Source organism: Bufo gargarizans, chromosome 6 (genome assembly GCF_014858855.1).
Source record: "Bufo gargarizans isolate SCDJY-AF-19 chromosome 6, ASM1485885v1, whole genome shotgun sequence".
In the NCBI taxonomy this organism is placed as follows: domain Eukaryota; kingdom Metazoa; phylum Chordata; class Amphibia; order Anura; family Bufonidae; genus Bufo; species Bufo gargarizans.
Window position 1 is genome coordinate 283,849,746 of NC_058085.1, and position 14,502 is coordinate 283,864,247.

Below are 14,502 nucleotides of genomic sequence, written 5' to 3' on the forward strand. Positions count from 1 at the left end.
GGCTGCACTGACCGGCGTCCAGCCACCGGGTCTAGACAAAAATGAGCCTGGGTTTTGAGCGACGAACTGTTGGGCGTACAGATTCGTCTGCTCCACCATCAGATTCACTAGTGGGTTACTGAAAAAAAAACTAAAATAGTCTATTTCAGTAAACCCCACTGTGGGAATCTGGATTCCAGGATTGCCAGCAAAATCCGGAATCTCAGGCTCAAAGTCCACTGGGGGACACCAGCTAAGTTCATCGGCAGGGGGCTCCGGTGAACTTATTTGGTGGGCCGGGAAACCAGTACGAACCCCAGGGCGGCTCGTACTAGGGTGGGCCACAGGATCCCTAGCATGTGGGGCCCCTGGCTCCGCCTGGCGGCGTCTCCGCCGCCTTGGTGGCTCATCGTCATCCGATGATGATGAGGAGGATGCGGATGATAAAAGGAATGTGGGGTCATCCTCATCCTCACTGGGGCTCTCAGAGTCAGAGGCAATCTGGGCATATGCCTCCTCGGCCGAGAACACCCGGCGGGCCATGGGTGTGTGTGCGTGTAGGTGTGCGTGTGTGGCAAACTTTATTATATGTGCGTGTGTGTGGGGGAAACGGGTGTTCGCGTACTAAAAAAGGCAAGAAAAAAAGGGCAAGTGTTAGGAAAAAAAGTTAAAACTTGCTGATCAGCGGTACAAGGCTGATCAGCGGTGGGGTGGTGGGGCGCTAACAGTGGGGTGGCGGGCGCTAACAGTGGACGGACGCTAAAAAGTGCCGACCAGTCAGTGCACGCAGAAAAAAAAAAAGGGGGCTGGTGGTGAAGTGGGGGGGGGGGGGGGGGAAAGGGGCTGGTGGGGGTGGGGGGCTGGTGGGGGGGGGCTGGTAGGGGGGGGCAAGTGGCAGGGGGGAGGCTGGGGTCTGATAGATGGATCAAAAAAGTTAGGAATAAAAGTTTTTTTTTTTTTCTAACTTTTCCCTTCTTTCCCTGCCTAACGGTGCCTCTCCCTCACTGACCCTAACCTACCTGGGTGGCGATGGGTGCAGGAGGGTGATGGATGGCGATTAGGGGGACACAGGAGCTGGTGCTGGACGATGCTGCCGGGTGCTCTTGCAGAACAGGAAGAGGAGGGGAGAGAGGAGCGCAGGAAGTTTGAATCTCGCGCCTCTCTCCCCTGCACCAATCAGCACCCTGGACAGCAGTGTTCAGCACCAGGGCCAGCACCGCCTCCTCAAATCCTCGGACTGCGATTGGTGGTGTATAATTACGCCACCGATCGCAGTCTTTTTCCGGTTCATCGGGTCACAGGACACCCGAATGGACCGGAAACGCAGAAAACCGCAGGTCTGAATTGACCTGCGGTTTTCTGCGATCGCCGATACGGGGGGGTCAAATGACCCCCCCCTGCGTTGTTACGGGATGCCGGCTGAATGATTTCAGCCGGCATCCCGTTCCGATTAACCCCCGCGGCGCCGGAATACCGATTTAAAGTTAGGACGTACCGGTACGCCCTGAGTCCTTAAGGACTCGGGAAATAGGGCGTACCGATACGCCCTGCGTCCTTAAGGGGTTAAGGCCGCTATCGAAGCATCCTGGGCCTCCATAACACCTCAGCAGTGCCACAGGCTGATTGCCTCCATGCCACGCCGCATTGAAGCAGTCATTTCTGCAAAAGGATTCCCGACCAAGTATTGAGTGCATAACTGAACATAATTATTTGAAGGGTGACTTTTTTGTATTAAAAACACTTTTCCTTTATTGGTCGGATGAAATATGCTAATTTTTTTAGATAGGAATTTTGGGTTTTCATGAGCTGTATGCCAAAATCATCAATATTAAAACAATAAAAGGCTTGAACTACTTCAGTTGTGTGTAATGAATCTAAAATATATGAAAGTCTAATGTTTATCAGTACATTACAGAAAATAATGAACTTTATCACAATATGCTAATTTTTTTAGAAGGACCTGTAGTGTCATAAGAATAGATGCTCCAGACATGTTATTACATGAGAAATGCAAGTAGGGAGTCTCTTACCAGACAAGTTACTGATAAACCAAGCACAATGCCTGTGTAAAGGAAATGTAGAGCTTGGTGGTGATATTGGGAAGAGGGCAAGTAGCTAGCTTCTTCTACTTAAAGGGAACCTGTCATCAACTTTATGCTGACCTCACTGAGGGCAGCATAAAATAGTGACAGAAATGCTGGTCTCAGCGATGTGTCACTCATCAGCTAAAAGTAAGTGGTTCCTGAGAACCAGCATCATAATCATTACAGCCCAGTCCTTGAGAAGAGTCAGATCTACCTTAGAAGAGTCCTGGTTAGTCCTAATCTCCTGCAGTCACCCATCTGCTGATGATTGGCAGTTCTCTCCTAGAGAGAAAGGGAGAAAACTAGGTAGAAGCCTGTCAGTCATCAGCAGGTAGGCGGGGGAGCAGGACTTTATGAATAGCCATGACTCTTCTCAGGTGGCTGTGACTCTTTTCCAGGCCCAGTCTGCAATGACTGATGTTGGTTCTCGGCAACCACTTATTTTTAACTTCTAAATGACAGACCGCTGAAATGATCTCACCTGTCTCTTCTTTATTCTGCCGTTAGTATGGGCAGCATAAAGTTGATGACAGGTTCCCCTTAACCTCTTCCGGACACAGAGCGTACAGGTACGCCCTTATGTCCTGGTACTTAAGGACACAGGGTGTACCTGTACACCCTGTGTATTTTTGATCACCGCCGCACGGCGGGCGGTGATCGGAACTCGGTGCCTGCTCAAATCGCAGGTCAATTCAATTCAGACCTGTGGTTTGCTGCGTTTCCGGGTTATTCGGTCTGTGAGGACCAGTTAACCCGGAACAGGATGGTGATCGGTGGTGTGATTTTACCCCACCAATCACCATCCTGTGATCCTGAGTGGTGATGGTGACATCACCTCTCAGGATCGCTTCTGATTGGTAGGAGGGCGGGCCGGCGGCAGATTCAAATCATAGCAGCCTGCACGTGCGATCTGAGCTAGCATCTGTGCCCCATCACGCATCCTTGCCCCCAGGACTTGTGCCACCCCCATCTTTATCAGCAGGTTATTAGGGAAAGGTTGGGCTAGGCAGAGATATAAAAGTTAAAGTTAGTGGTAAAAAAAAAGTTTGATTGCATCACTCTAAGTAGGGTGTCTGGGGTCCACAGCACAGCTGTGTGACCCTAAACCCCCCAGGGGTGCTGCTGCCTGCCCCCCTGCCCCCCTCTTCCCCCACAACTTTGTTGGGGCGCAGGCATTTTTATTTTAATTTTTTTGTGCATACGCTGACTGTGGCTGGCACTCTTAGCGTCCGGCTACTTAGCGCATCGCACACCCCACCGCTGATCAACTTCGGACGGTTGATCAGCGGTTTTTAACTTTCTTTTTTAATTTTTTTTCACATTTTTCCCCCTTTTTTAGTCTTTTTTTTCTGTTAGTTTTAGGGATAAAGTACGCGAACACCCGTGCCCCCACGCACACCAAATAAAGATTTACACACACGCACATACACACACAGACACACACTCCCCTATGGCCTGCCGGACGTTCTCTGTCGAGGAGGCATACGCCCAGCTTGCCTCCGACTCTGAGAGTCCCAGTGAGGACGAGGATGACCCCACTTTCCTGTTGTCATCAGTTGCCCAGCCTGTGCCATCAGCTACACCCTCAGTGCCATCAGTCCCCCCCCCCCCCCCCCCCCAGTGCCACCATCTCTTCCTTCTAGCCATGTTCCCAGCACCAGTGAAATAAAATACTTACCTCTCCTGTAGGGGCGCCGCTCCACAGCTCGTCCATCTTCTTCTCCGTGCACTGCACTGTCATCCTGACGTCACACAGCGTCAGGTCATAGTGCACGTAAGAGTGAACTATGTCCTGACGATGTGTTAGGATCCTGTGCAGCGCGGTGCTGGCCGGCGGATGACCACGGAGCGTTAAGTAATAGCAAGTGCTTCACTCGCGCTCCCTTGTCACATGACACAAGCGAATTCCTCGATGAAAAAAATTTACATTGAGGATTTATTTTGTCTCAAGTTATTCGATTCAATCGAGTAATCGTTTCAGCCCTAAACTGAAAGCGTTGACCATGTGTGCTGCTCTCTCCATTGACGTCTATAGGAATTATGGGGACGGCTAACCGCTGGTCATAGAGGAGGGGACCCCCTGTTTCCCTTCAGCTGGAGCAGTGCAGCCATGTAAGATATTGTTGTCCATTTATTGGGTGCTGTGTAGTACTATTTACAGATTTGGTGCCCGGGAAGTGGGCAGCCACCGCCTGGTGAAACGTTTCAGCATCAATCAGTGGTAGTATTACCTCCCCTAAAACTTAATGACTCCTCATATTACAGATGGATCTTCAGTATTCCAGCATACATGGGGTTAATGCCCTATATTTCCAGGTAATTAACTCTCCCAGACAGCGAAATGTCTCAATTGAGACTGATGGATTAATTGTGAGCCTTTTCTTGCCTCCCCCGGCATCTGTACCAAACGGTTAAATGGTGCAAATTGTATTTGTCAGCATTTGGAATTAAATTCATTTCAAGAAACATTCATCATAATTAAGAGCCACAGGGCCAAGTAGAATTCCGGAATGCTAGACGGCACCTGAATGGGGGCCTCACTCGCATGCGGTGGCCTCTCATGGGAGCTCTCTCTGACTGTAGACAGCTCCCTGTCATCAGCAGGGTGATGTCAGATGGGATTACTTTCCTGCCTAGTCTCATATTTTGTCCATGTAAGGACACAATAAAGTGCCTATCGTCCAGTCCACTAGCCGTGGCAGTTTCCTTTATTAAAGGTCTGTGGTAGGGGATTTCTATGGTGCCCTAACCTTGGACTGTACACTGGGAGAAATATGTACATGTGCAGAGTCTTGACCAATAGATGCAAGGATAATGAGTGTTTTGGGTCAACTTTGCCAAATGATTGTTGCATCTGAGGCTAGCTTTATGTGCACTATTTACCCAGTACCCTGTCCATTAATGGACGTCTGGGTACAACTCTGCTTGCGTAGCCTTAGGCCGGGCATACTCAACCTGCGGCCCTCCAGCTGTTGCAAAACTACAACTCCCAGCATGCCCGAACAGCCTACAGCTATCAGCCTACAGCAGGGCATTGTGGGAGTTGTAGTTTTACAACAGCTGGAGGGCCGCAGGTTGAGCATGCCTGCCTTAGGCTACTTTCACACTAGCGTTCGTCGGTCCGCTCGTGAGCTCCGTTTGAAGGAGCTCACGAGCGGACCCGAACGCCTCCGTCCAGCCCTGATGCAGTCTGAATGGAGCGGATCCGCTCAGACTGCATCAGTCTGGCGGCGTTCAGCCTCCGCTCCGCTCGCCTCCGCACGGCCAGGCGGACAGCTGAACGCTGCTTGCAGCGTTCAGCTGTTCGCCTGGCCGTGCGGAGGCGAGCGGATCCGTTCAGACTTACAATGTAAGTCAATGGGAACGGATCCGCTTGAAGATGACACCATATGGCTCAATCTTCAAGCGGATCCGTCCCCCATTGACTTTACATTGAAGGTCTGAACGGATGCGCTCAGGCATCTTGCGCACTTAGAAATTTTTCTAAGTTATTAATGCAGACGGATCCGTACTGAACGGAGCCTCCGTCTGCATTAATATGATCGGATCCGTTCAGAACGGATCCGATCAAGCGCTAGTGTGAAAGTAGCCTTAGGCAGTATAATTACTTCATGAAGCCTTCATCTTTGCAGCAGGCTGTACAGCAAGTTTTACCATTCTGAAGCATAGCCTGTTGGTGCTGGCATCTAGTGGCCAATATGAAAACTGACAGTTGGCATGTAAAGGATATAAAATTAAAGTTGTCTGTGTTGATTGCATTTTGCTCCTATTAATTTCAGTCACTCTGATACCAGACACAACACTTGTATTTCTATGATGGGACAACCCCTTCAAAGTGACACTAAAAACAACTTGCGTCTCATTTTCCAGAGTCTGTAAACATCTCTTTAATCCTTTTGGTGGTGTTTTAGGGGTATGGTGGTCACATTATTTGTGCATCTGTACTCGCCTACTTGGCTGCTACAGGGCCTGAACTCAGGAAGGGTTCCAGAAAGAGGACAAGTATGGTGCTCCCAGTCTTAGCACTGGTATTACTCACCGCTCCCAGTTCTTTTTCTCACCAGCACTGAACTAAGTCCTGGAAGTGCACAGCTTCAGGATGGGACGTAGTGTGGAAAGGAGAGCACTGTGACCTGACACTGTGCAATAGATGCAGAGGCTCCCACGGGAGGAGAAGAGAGGTGAGTAGTTTTTTTGTACAGACTGAGGGGGAGAGGAGGCAGCCCACTCAAAAACTTGCTGCGGGTCAGTTCTAGTTACACCTCTGATGGGTTCACTGGATTCCTAGATTCATCGTTCTACGCCCACACTGACATCACATGCATCTGGCCTTTCAGTGGATCGTAGCCCACTTGTTTGGCAAGTCATTGCTTCCACTCCTGAATCAGCCTGTTTTCTTTGTACTTCCTCTGAATGCGATTATATATATATATATATATATATATATATATACCTGAGACCCTAAGGCTCTGTTCACATCATGTCAGGTCTTGAGGAGTTTCCAATGTAAACCTCCAATGGAAGGCTCTGGTGTATGCCAGTGTAAAGGTATACAGTGTTATACATCACCCATATACCCTGCGGGAGTATGCCATAAGTGCCATGTGAACAGAGCACTCCAGAAATGGAGGGTAACAGATCTGTACGTTTTTTTACCCTCACCTACTGTGTCGTTCTCCTATACCAGTGATGGTGAACCTTTTAGAGACCGAGTGCCAAACTTCAACCAAAAACCCACTTATTTATCGCAAAGTGCCAACACGGCAATTTACCCTGAATACTACAGTCCAATATAGTACATCTTCTATGTACTTTATCATTTGGCTATAATAACCTGCCTACATTTAGTGAGCTGCTTGTGCTGTACATAGTGCGCCCTGTGCTGATGAATGGCGGGTAAAGTCTAAGGCATATTGGTATGCCTTAGACTTTTTCCAGGGTGCGGGTGCTCACAGACAGGGCTCTGAGTGCCGCTTCTTGCACCAGTGCCATAGGTTCGCCACCACTGTCCTATACCTTGTAGATTGTAAGCCCTCACGGGCAGGGCCCTCTCTCCTTCTGTACCAGTCTGTAACTCGTCTTGTTCATGCTTAGTGCAATTGTCTGTATTATCTATGTATACCCCTTATCATATGTACAGCGCCACGGAATAAATAATAATAGGCATAGGTTATTATATGTACTATATAGCCCTCTCCTCTAGATGGCACTTTTGTTATTGAGGTTAATAAAAATATACTCTCCAGAAAGATAAATGTGTTGTCCAGTGATGTATATTGATGACCTATCCCACTGATTATCGTGGGTCCTACACCTGGCACTCCCACTAAACAGTACTACCTGTCATCACGGAAGTGCAGTGCACTTGAATGAAGCAAGTACTTTTAATTACACTATGCCGCCGCTCAACAGGAGACGACACATAGTGTAAAGACCAGGAAGCAGCACTCGCATGGACCGCCACCTCCTTGTCAAACAGCTGATCATCGGGGGTGCCAGGTGTCGGACCGATCAGATCAGCTCTTGATGGAGAACCCCTTTAAACACATTCTGAGCATATGCTCAGCTTTAGTGGAAATACAGATATAGGACAGAGTGATCTAGCAAACAGTTTACTAGCACGTGGAGCTGTTTTAGATCAATTATTGAGAGGAGAATGACTGAGAAATTGGCCTTTGTGGGCTTCACAATGGATGCCATTAAATAATGTGTTCCGTTGCAGGAGAGCTTCAATCATATCATAACCTATTCCAGAAATCACTGAGTCTATAACTCTGTATCGCTCTGGTCTCCCCCCATCCCCTTCCCTTATCGGCGCTAAAGCCTCTCCTCTGTCTTGCTGGGTTACAGCTTCTAAAGAATTGGGGCTCCACTAAGGACCATGGCACATCAGTGCCCAAATGTCATACCAAATAATACCACATTGCGGTGCCTGTGCCATGCAGTGGCCATGTTTTGTCCACATACAGCCATAGAGTGCCCAGATTATATCATCAATGGCATGTGCTATTGTGGTATACACAAATATAAACCGGATACCATATCCTATACACAAACCAAGCGGCCTAGTCTTCGCACTGGTATTACTCACCGCTTCCATTTCTTCTCACCTGCACTACCAATGTGTATGGACAATAAAAATTCAGGCTATAGGGCTATAAAATTTCAGGGGTTATAGTAGGGCTATAAAAATTCCAACCTCCTCTCGCCCCTACCTCCTGCTGCCAGGTGGGAAATCTGAGCTGTATCTGTTATAGGCGTGGGTAGAAAGCCGGACAGCACGGTTGCCAATGCAACTGTATGATGCCCGAAGAGTCATACAGCTCATGCATGCCCACGTCAGTTGGGTATGATCAGGGTGCTTTTTTCAGTCCCTGGATGTTTCTATTCACTGTCTGCAAGCAGACATCTTGAAGATGGCAATTAATGGAAACATAAGATATGCTAGAAAGTTGCAGAACATTACTTTTTCAATATAACCATGTTGGTGCGTGTGCTGTAATGCCCATTGATTATCACTGAGGAGCTATCTGTGGGATGCAGTAATATTAAGACTGCTGATGGGTTCCCTGTTGCACATGTCTTTCATTAGGGAGGATGTCAGCATGCAGCAGCCATTACTATCAACTTTGCTAAATTAATACTGTCTGCAGAGACCGGTGTATAGAACTACTTTTTGGTAGATTGAGGGCCCACACGATGCATTGATCAAGTCATGCCTGTCCCTTCAGTGGCCGCAGTCTGATGCCACGCTAACACCTTTAATACAGTGCCAATGTCCATTCTCATTAGCAGGTACATGAATAGGCTTCTGCGCTCAATTGTGCCAGCGCCTTCATGAAATTGATCCAGATCGTGCTCGCTTTTATCAGTCAGCTTTCATCTTTTTATTTCTCGCGTGTCACTTATGCTGTCACCTACCAAGTCTGAAAGAACATCATTATAGGGGAGGGGTGCACGATGCTCACCCATTCACTGCACTGGTCCTTTTTTGAATTATGCCTGGATGGGAAAATCCATGTCCGGCTACGTTAGTGTCTATGAATAATCTAGGAATATTATGTCAGAGATTTTGTGCATAGTACTTAAAAAAATAAAAATTCGAACCCCCTCTCGCCCCTACCAGAGTAGGGCGCTGTTATGACTGTAGCTGTCCATACACATTGAAGGGTACAACCTCTACAGGATGCTGAGGGGTCTTCTTACCCCAGTTTGCTGAGTAAGCCGCCTGCTCTTTTTATAGAGGTCAGTGAAATAAAAAGCTGTCTGTATTCAGAGACATGCTTTATAGCAGCCACATAGCAGGGGCATAACAAATTACAGACAGGAAATGTTCATTGACCTGCAGGGGCAGAGTGGGAACTTAAAGTGGCCCTGGAAAAAAAACTAAAAGTGGCCTTGTGTTGTAGGTAGATTCAGATTGATGGTGCACGTAGGCAGGGACAACATAAGTAGGCGGGCCTGCACAAAATACCGCCCCTGCAGAACCAAATACCACAATGCAGGACAAAATACTGCCAACCCTGCCACAATTTTCAACAGTCCTCTTGTTAAGGACGTATGTATGTATGTTCCGCGATCACTCAAAAACGCAACCATCGATTTCAACGAAACTTGGTATACACATTCCGTGCTACCTGGAAAGAAATCTTGTGGGGGTCTCAGCTCTCTAGGACGTGTACCGTTCCTGAGATATTCCCCCAAAATGACCTGCATTAGCCAATACAAGCCTGCAAGTCTTTCTCTTCATATCCCAACTGCCATACACATGGTCACATGTCCCTTATCAGCCAATAGAAGCTCGCAGGCCCTTAGTCTACACATACACACAGTTTAACTCCAGGTTTCCATGACAACCCATCAATTTTTCTTCACTGCTGTAAGTCAGTTTTAGGCTAGGGCTACACGACGACATGTGTCGCGCGACAATAAGTTGCACGACACATAGGGCACAACTGCACTGCTACATGTGCTGTGCAACATTGATGTCGCACCAATGTCACGCGACAATTTTTATAATGATAGTCTATGGTGTTGCACTGCGACATGTGACATGCTGCGACTTCAACGCGACAGTCACAGAAAACTCCATCTTGGATGAATGTTATGCATGTTATGTCGCAGTTGCAGCATGTCACACGTTGCAGTGCGACACCATAGCCTATCATACAAATTGTTGAGACAAAATGTCGCGCAACAAATGTCGTCATGTAGCCCTAGCATTAAAGGGGCAGGGCGCTGTGCAGGTCACTGTTAAAGGGGCGGGCACTGTAGAGGTCACTGTTAAAGTGGCGTTCACTGTGGATGTTACTGTTAAGGGGGCAGGCCGCTGTGGAGGTCACTGTTAAAGGGGGGGACACTGTGGAGGTCACTGTCAAGGGGGCAGGGGCCACTGTTAAAGTGGCAACTGCTGTGGAGGTCACTGTTAAGGCAGCAGGGTACTGTGAGGTCATTGTTAAGGGGGCGGGCCCCTGAGGAGGTCACTGTCAAGGGAGTGGGGTGCTGTGAAACTCACTATTAAAGGGGCGGGCTGCTGTGAAGGTCAAAGTTAATGGGATGGGCTGCTGTGAAGGTCCCATTTTAAAGTGGCGGGGCACTGTCAGTGTTAAGGGGTGGGGGACTGTGGAGTTCACTGTTAAAGGGGCGAGGTGCTGTACAGGTCACTGTTATGGGGGATACCTTTTAACGACTAAAATGGGGGATACCTTTTAACGACATTAAATGAAATAGATGAAATATACCCATGCGAAGCCGGGTCCTTCAGCTAGTATGCAGTGGATATAACACACCCCTATTAAAATGTCAGTTTTCTTTTATGTAAAAAAATGAGACAAAGATAAATCATTTCAGGACTTTTTCCACCTTTAATGTGACCTATAAACTGTACCACTCAATTGAAAAACAAACTGAAATCTTTTAGGTGGAGGGAAGAAAAAAAAAAAAAAAACTAAAATAATGTGGTTGTATAAGTGTGCACACCCTCTTATAACTGGGGATGTAGCTGTGTTCAGAATTAAGCAATCACATTCAAAATCATGTTAAACAGGAGTCAGCATACACCTGCCATCATTTAAAGTGCCTCTGATTAACCCCAAATAAAGTTCAGCTGCTCTAGGTGCTCTCTCCTGAAGTTTTCTTAGTCGCATCCCACAGCAAAAGCCATGGTCCACAGAGAGCTTCCAACGCATCAGAGGGATCTCATTGTTAAAAGGTATCAGTCATGAGAAGGGTACAAAAGAATTTCCAAAGCATTAAGATACCATGGAACACAGTGAAGACAGTCATCATCAAGTGGAGAAAATATGGCACAACAGTGACATTACCAAGAACTGGACATCCCTCCAAAATTGATGAAAAGACGAGAAGAAAACTGGTCTGGGAGGCTACCAAGAGGCCTACAGCAACATTAAAGGAGCTGCAGGAATATCTGGCAAGTACTGGCTGTGTGGTACATGTGACAACAATCTCCCGTATTCTTCATACGTCTGGGCTATGGGGTAGAGTGGCAGGACGAAAGCCTTTTCTTATGAAGATGAAATGGTCTGATGAAACCAATGTTGAACTTATTGGCCATAATTCCAAAAGATATGTTTGGCCCAAAAACAACACTGCACATCACCAAAAGAACACCATACCCACAGTGAAGCATGGTGGTGGCAGAATCATGCTTTGGGGCTGTTTTACTTCAGCTGGAACTGAGACCTTAGTTAAGCTAAAAGGAATTATGAACAGTTCCAAATACCAGTCAATATTGGCACAAAACCTTCAGGCTTCTGCTAGAAAGCTGAACTGAAGAGGAACTTCATCTTTAAGCATGACAACAACCCAAAGCATACATCCAAATCAACAAAGGAATGGCTTCACCAGAAGAAGATTAAAGTTTTGGAATGGCCCAGCCAGAGCCCAGACCTGAATCCGATTGAAAATCTGTGGGGTGATCTGAAGAGGGCTGTGCACAGGAGATGCCCTCGCAATCTGACAGATTTGGAGTGTTTTTGCAAAGAAGAGTGGGCAAATCTTGCCAAGTCAAAATGTGCCATGCTGATAGACTCATACCCAAAAAGACTGAGTGCTGTAATAAAATCAAAAGGTGCTTCACCGAAGTATTAGTTTAAGGGTGTTCACACTTACGCAACCATATTATTTTATTTTTATATTTTTTCTTCCCTCTACCTAAAATATTTCAGTTTGTTTTTCAATTGAGTGGTACAGTTTATAGGTCACATTAAAGGTGGAAAAAGTTCTGAAATTATTTATCTTTGTCTTTGTTTTTACATCACAGAAACCTGACATTTTAACATGGGTGTGTAGAGTTTTTATATCCACTGTAGATATATATATAATATATATATATATATATATATATACACAGTGCTGTCCATAATTATTCATACCCTTGGCAAATTTTGACTTAAAGTTACTTTTATTCAACCAGCAAGTAATTTTTGGACGGGAAATGGCATAGGTGTCTAACAAAAGATAATAAGACGATGTACAAGAGGCATTATTGTGGAAAAAAAAACATTTTTCGGCTTTTATTTACATTTGAGCAAAAAGTGTCCAGTCCAAAATTATTCATACCCTTCTCTATAATCAATAGAAAAGCCTTTATGGGCTATTACAGCAATCAAACGCTTCCTCTAATTGCAGACCAGCTTTTTGCATGTCTCCACAGGTATTTTTGCCCATTCATCTTTAGCAATGAGCTCCAAATCTTTCAGGTTGGAGGGTCTTCTTGCCATCACCCCGATCTTTAGCTCCCTCCACAGATTCTCAATTGGATTTAAGTCTGGACTCTGGCTGGGCCACTCCAAAACGTTAATGTTGTTGTCTGCTAACCATTTCTTCACCACTTTTGCTGTGTGTTTTGGGTTATTGTCATGCTGAAATGTCCACTGGTGCCCAAGGCCAAGTTTCTCTGCAGACTGCCTGATGTTGTCGTTGAGAATCCTCATCTATTGCTCTTTTTTCATGGTGCCGTTTACTGTGATTAGGTTCCCCGGTCCATTGGCTGAAAAACACCCCCAAAGCATTAGGTTCCCACCACCATGTTTGACAGTGGGTATGGTGTTCTTTGGGTTGAAGGCTTCTCCTTTTTTACGCCAAATGAAGGAAACATCATTGTGACCAAACAATTAAATTTTTGTTTAATCTGACCATAACACAGAAGACCAGAAGTATTCTTCTTTGTCCAGATGAGCTTTTGCAAAGGCCAAGCAAGCTTTTGTGTGCCTTATCTGGACAAGTGGCGTCCTCCTTGGTCTGCAGTGTGCAGTGTCCGTTGGATTGTCTGCCTTGAGACATTGCCACCAGCAGAGCCCAGATTCACCAGGATGGCCTTGGTGGTGATCCTTGGATTCTTTTTCACCTCTCTAACTATCCTCCTGGCCAGCACAGGTGTCACTTTTGGCTTCCGACCATGTCCTCTGAGATTTTCCACATTGCGGAACATCTTGTATTTTTTGCTCAAATGTAAATAAAAGCTGAGAATTTTTTTTTTCTACAATAATGCCTTTTGTACATCGTCTTATTATCTTTTGGGAGACACCTATGTCATTTCCCGTCAAAAAATTACTTGCTGGTTGAATAAAGGTAACTTTAAATCAAAATTTGCCAGGGGCATGAATAATTATGGGCAGCACTGTGTATATATACCGAATTTTTCGCCCCATAAGACGCAATTTTTCTCCCCCCAAAATGGGGGGGAAATGCCCCCGCATCTTATGGGGCGAATGCTGACAGTTTTACATGGCAGCCGGCGACGTACGAGCGAGTTGGGAGGGACTGGGAGGAGGATCTGGGGGACGGCAATAGCGACCGGGCGGTGCAGTCACTGTACTATAGCCCCGCCGCTCCAGTGCTGCACTATTCAAATATAAATTGTCTTATTCAATCAAAAGTGATTAAACATGCCCCCCACGTTTAATATTACTGTACATCCTGACACCTTCTGTAGAACGCAGGCAGGCAAGCAAGCCGGGCGGCAGTGTAACTCCCTGATTTCACGTGCCTGCGCCGCCTACTTTATGAATGAAGCACTGTTATGGGCTGGGGGGTCTGTGGATGGCACTGTTATGGGGTGGGGGGTCTGTGGATGGCACATATATAGGCCGGTGCGTCTTATAGGGCGAAAAAATACGGTATATATATATATATATATATATATATATATATAAAATTAAATTTCACTGTAATCTTGCCTTTGATAACAAGAGGACTGTTGAGAATTGATCTCTACAGAACCGGGGTATCATCCTATTGTGAGGCTGAGAGTAAAAACTGCAGGATTTCTTTTAAATTGATAGTGACATGGAGCCAAAAAACAGTACTGTGCTTGGTAAGATGCAAGAAAGCCAGTGCACCTACAGGAGCGCTGTTTCCTTGTCAAACAACTGATCGGCGGGGATTCCAGTTGTTGGACCTTTACAGATCAGATACT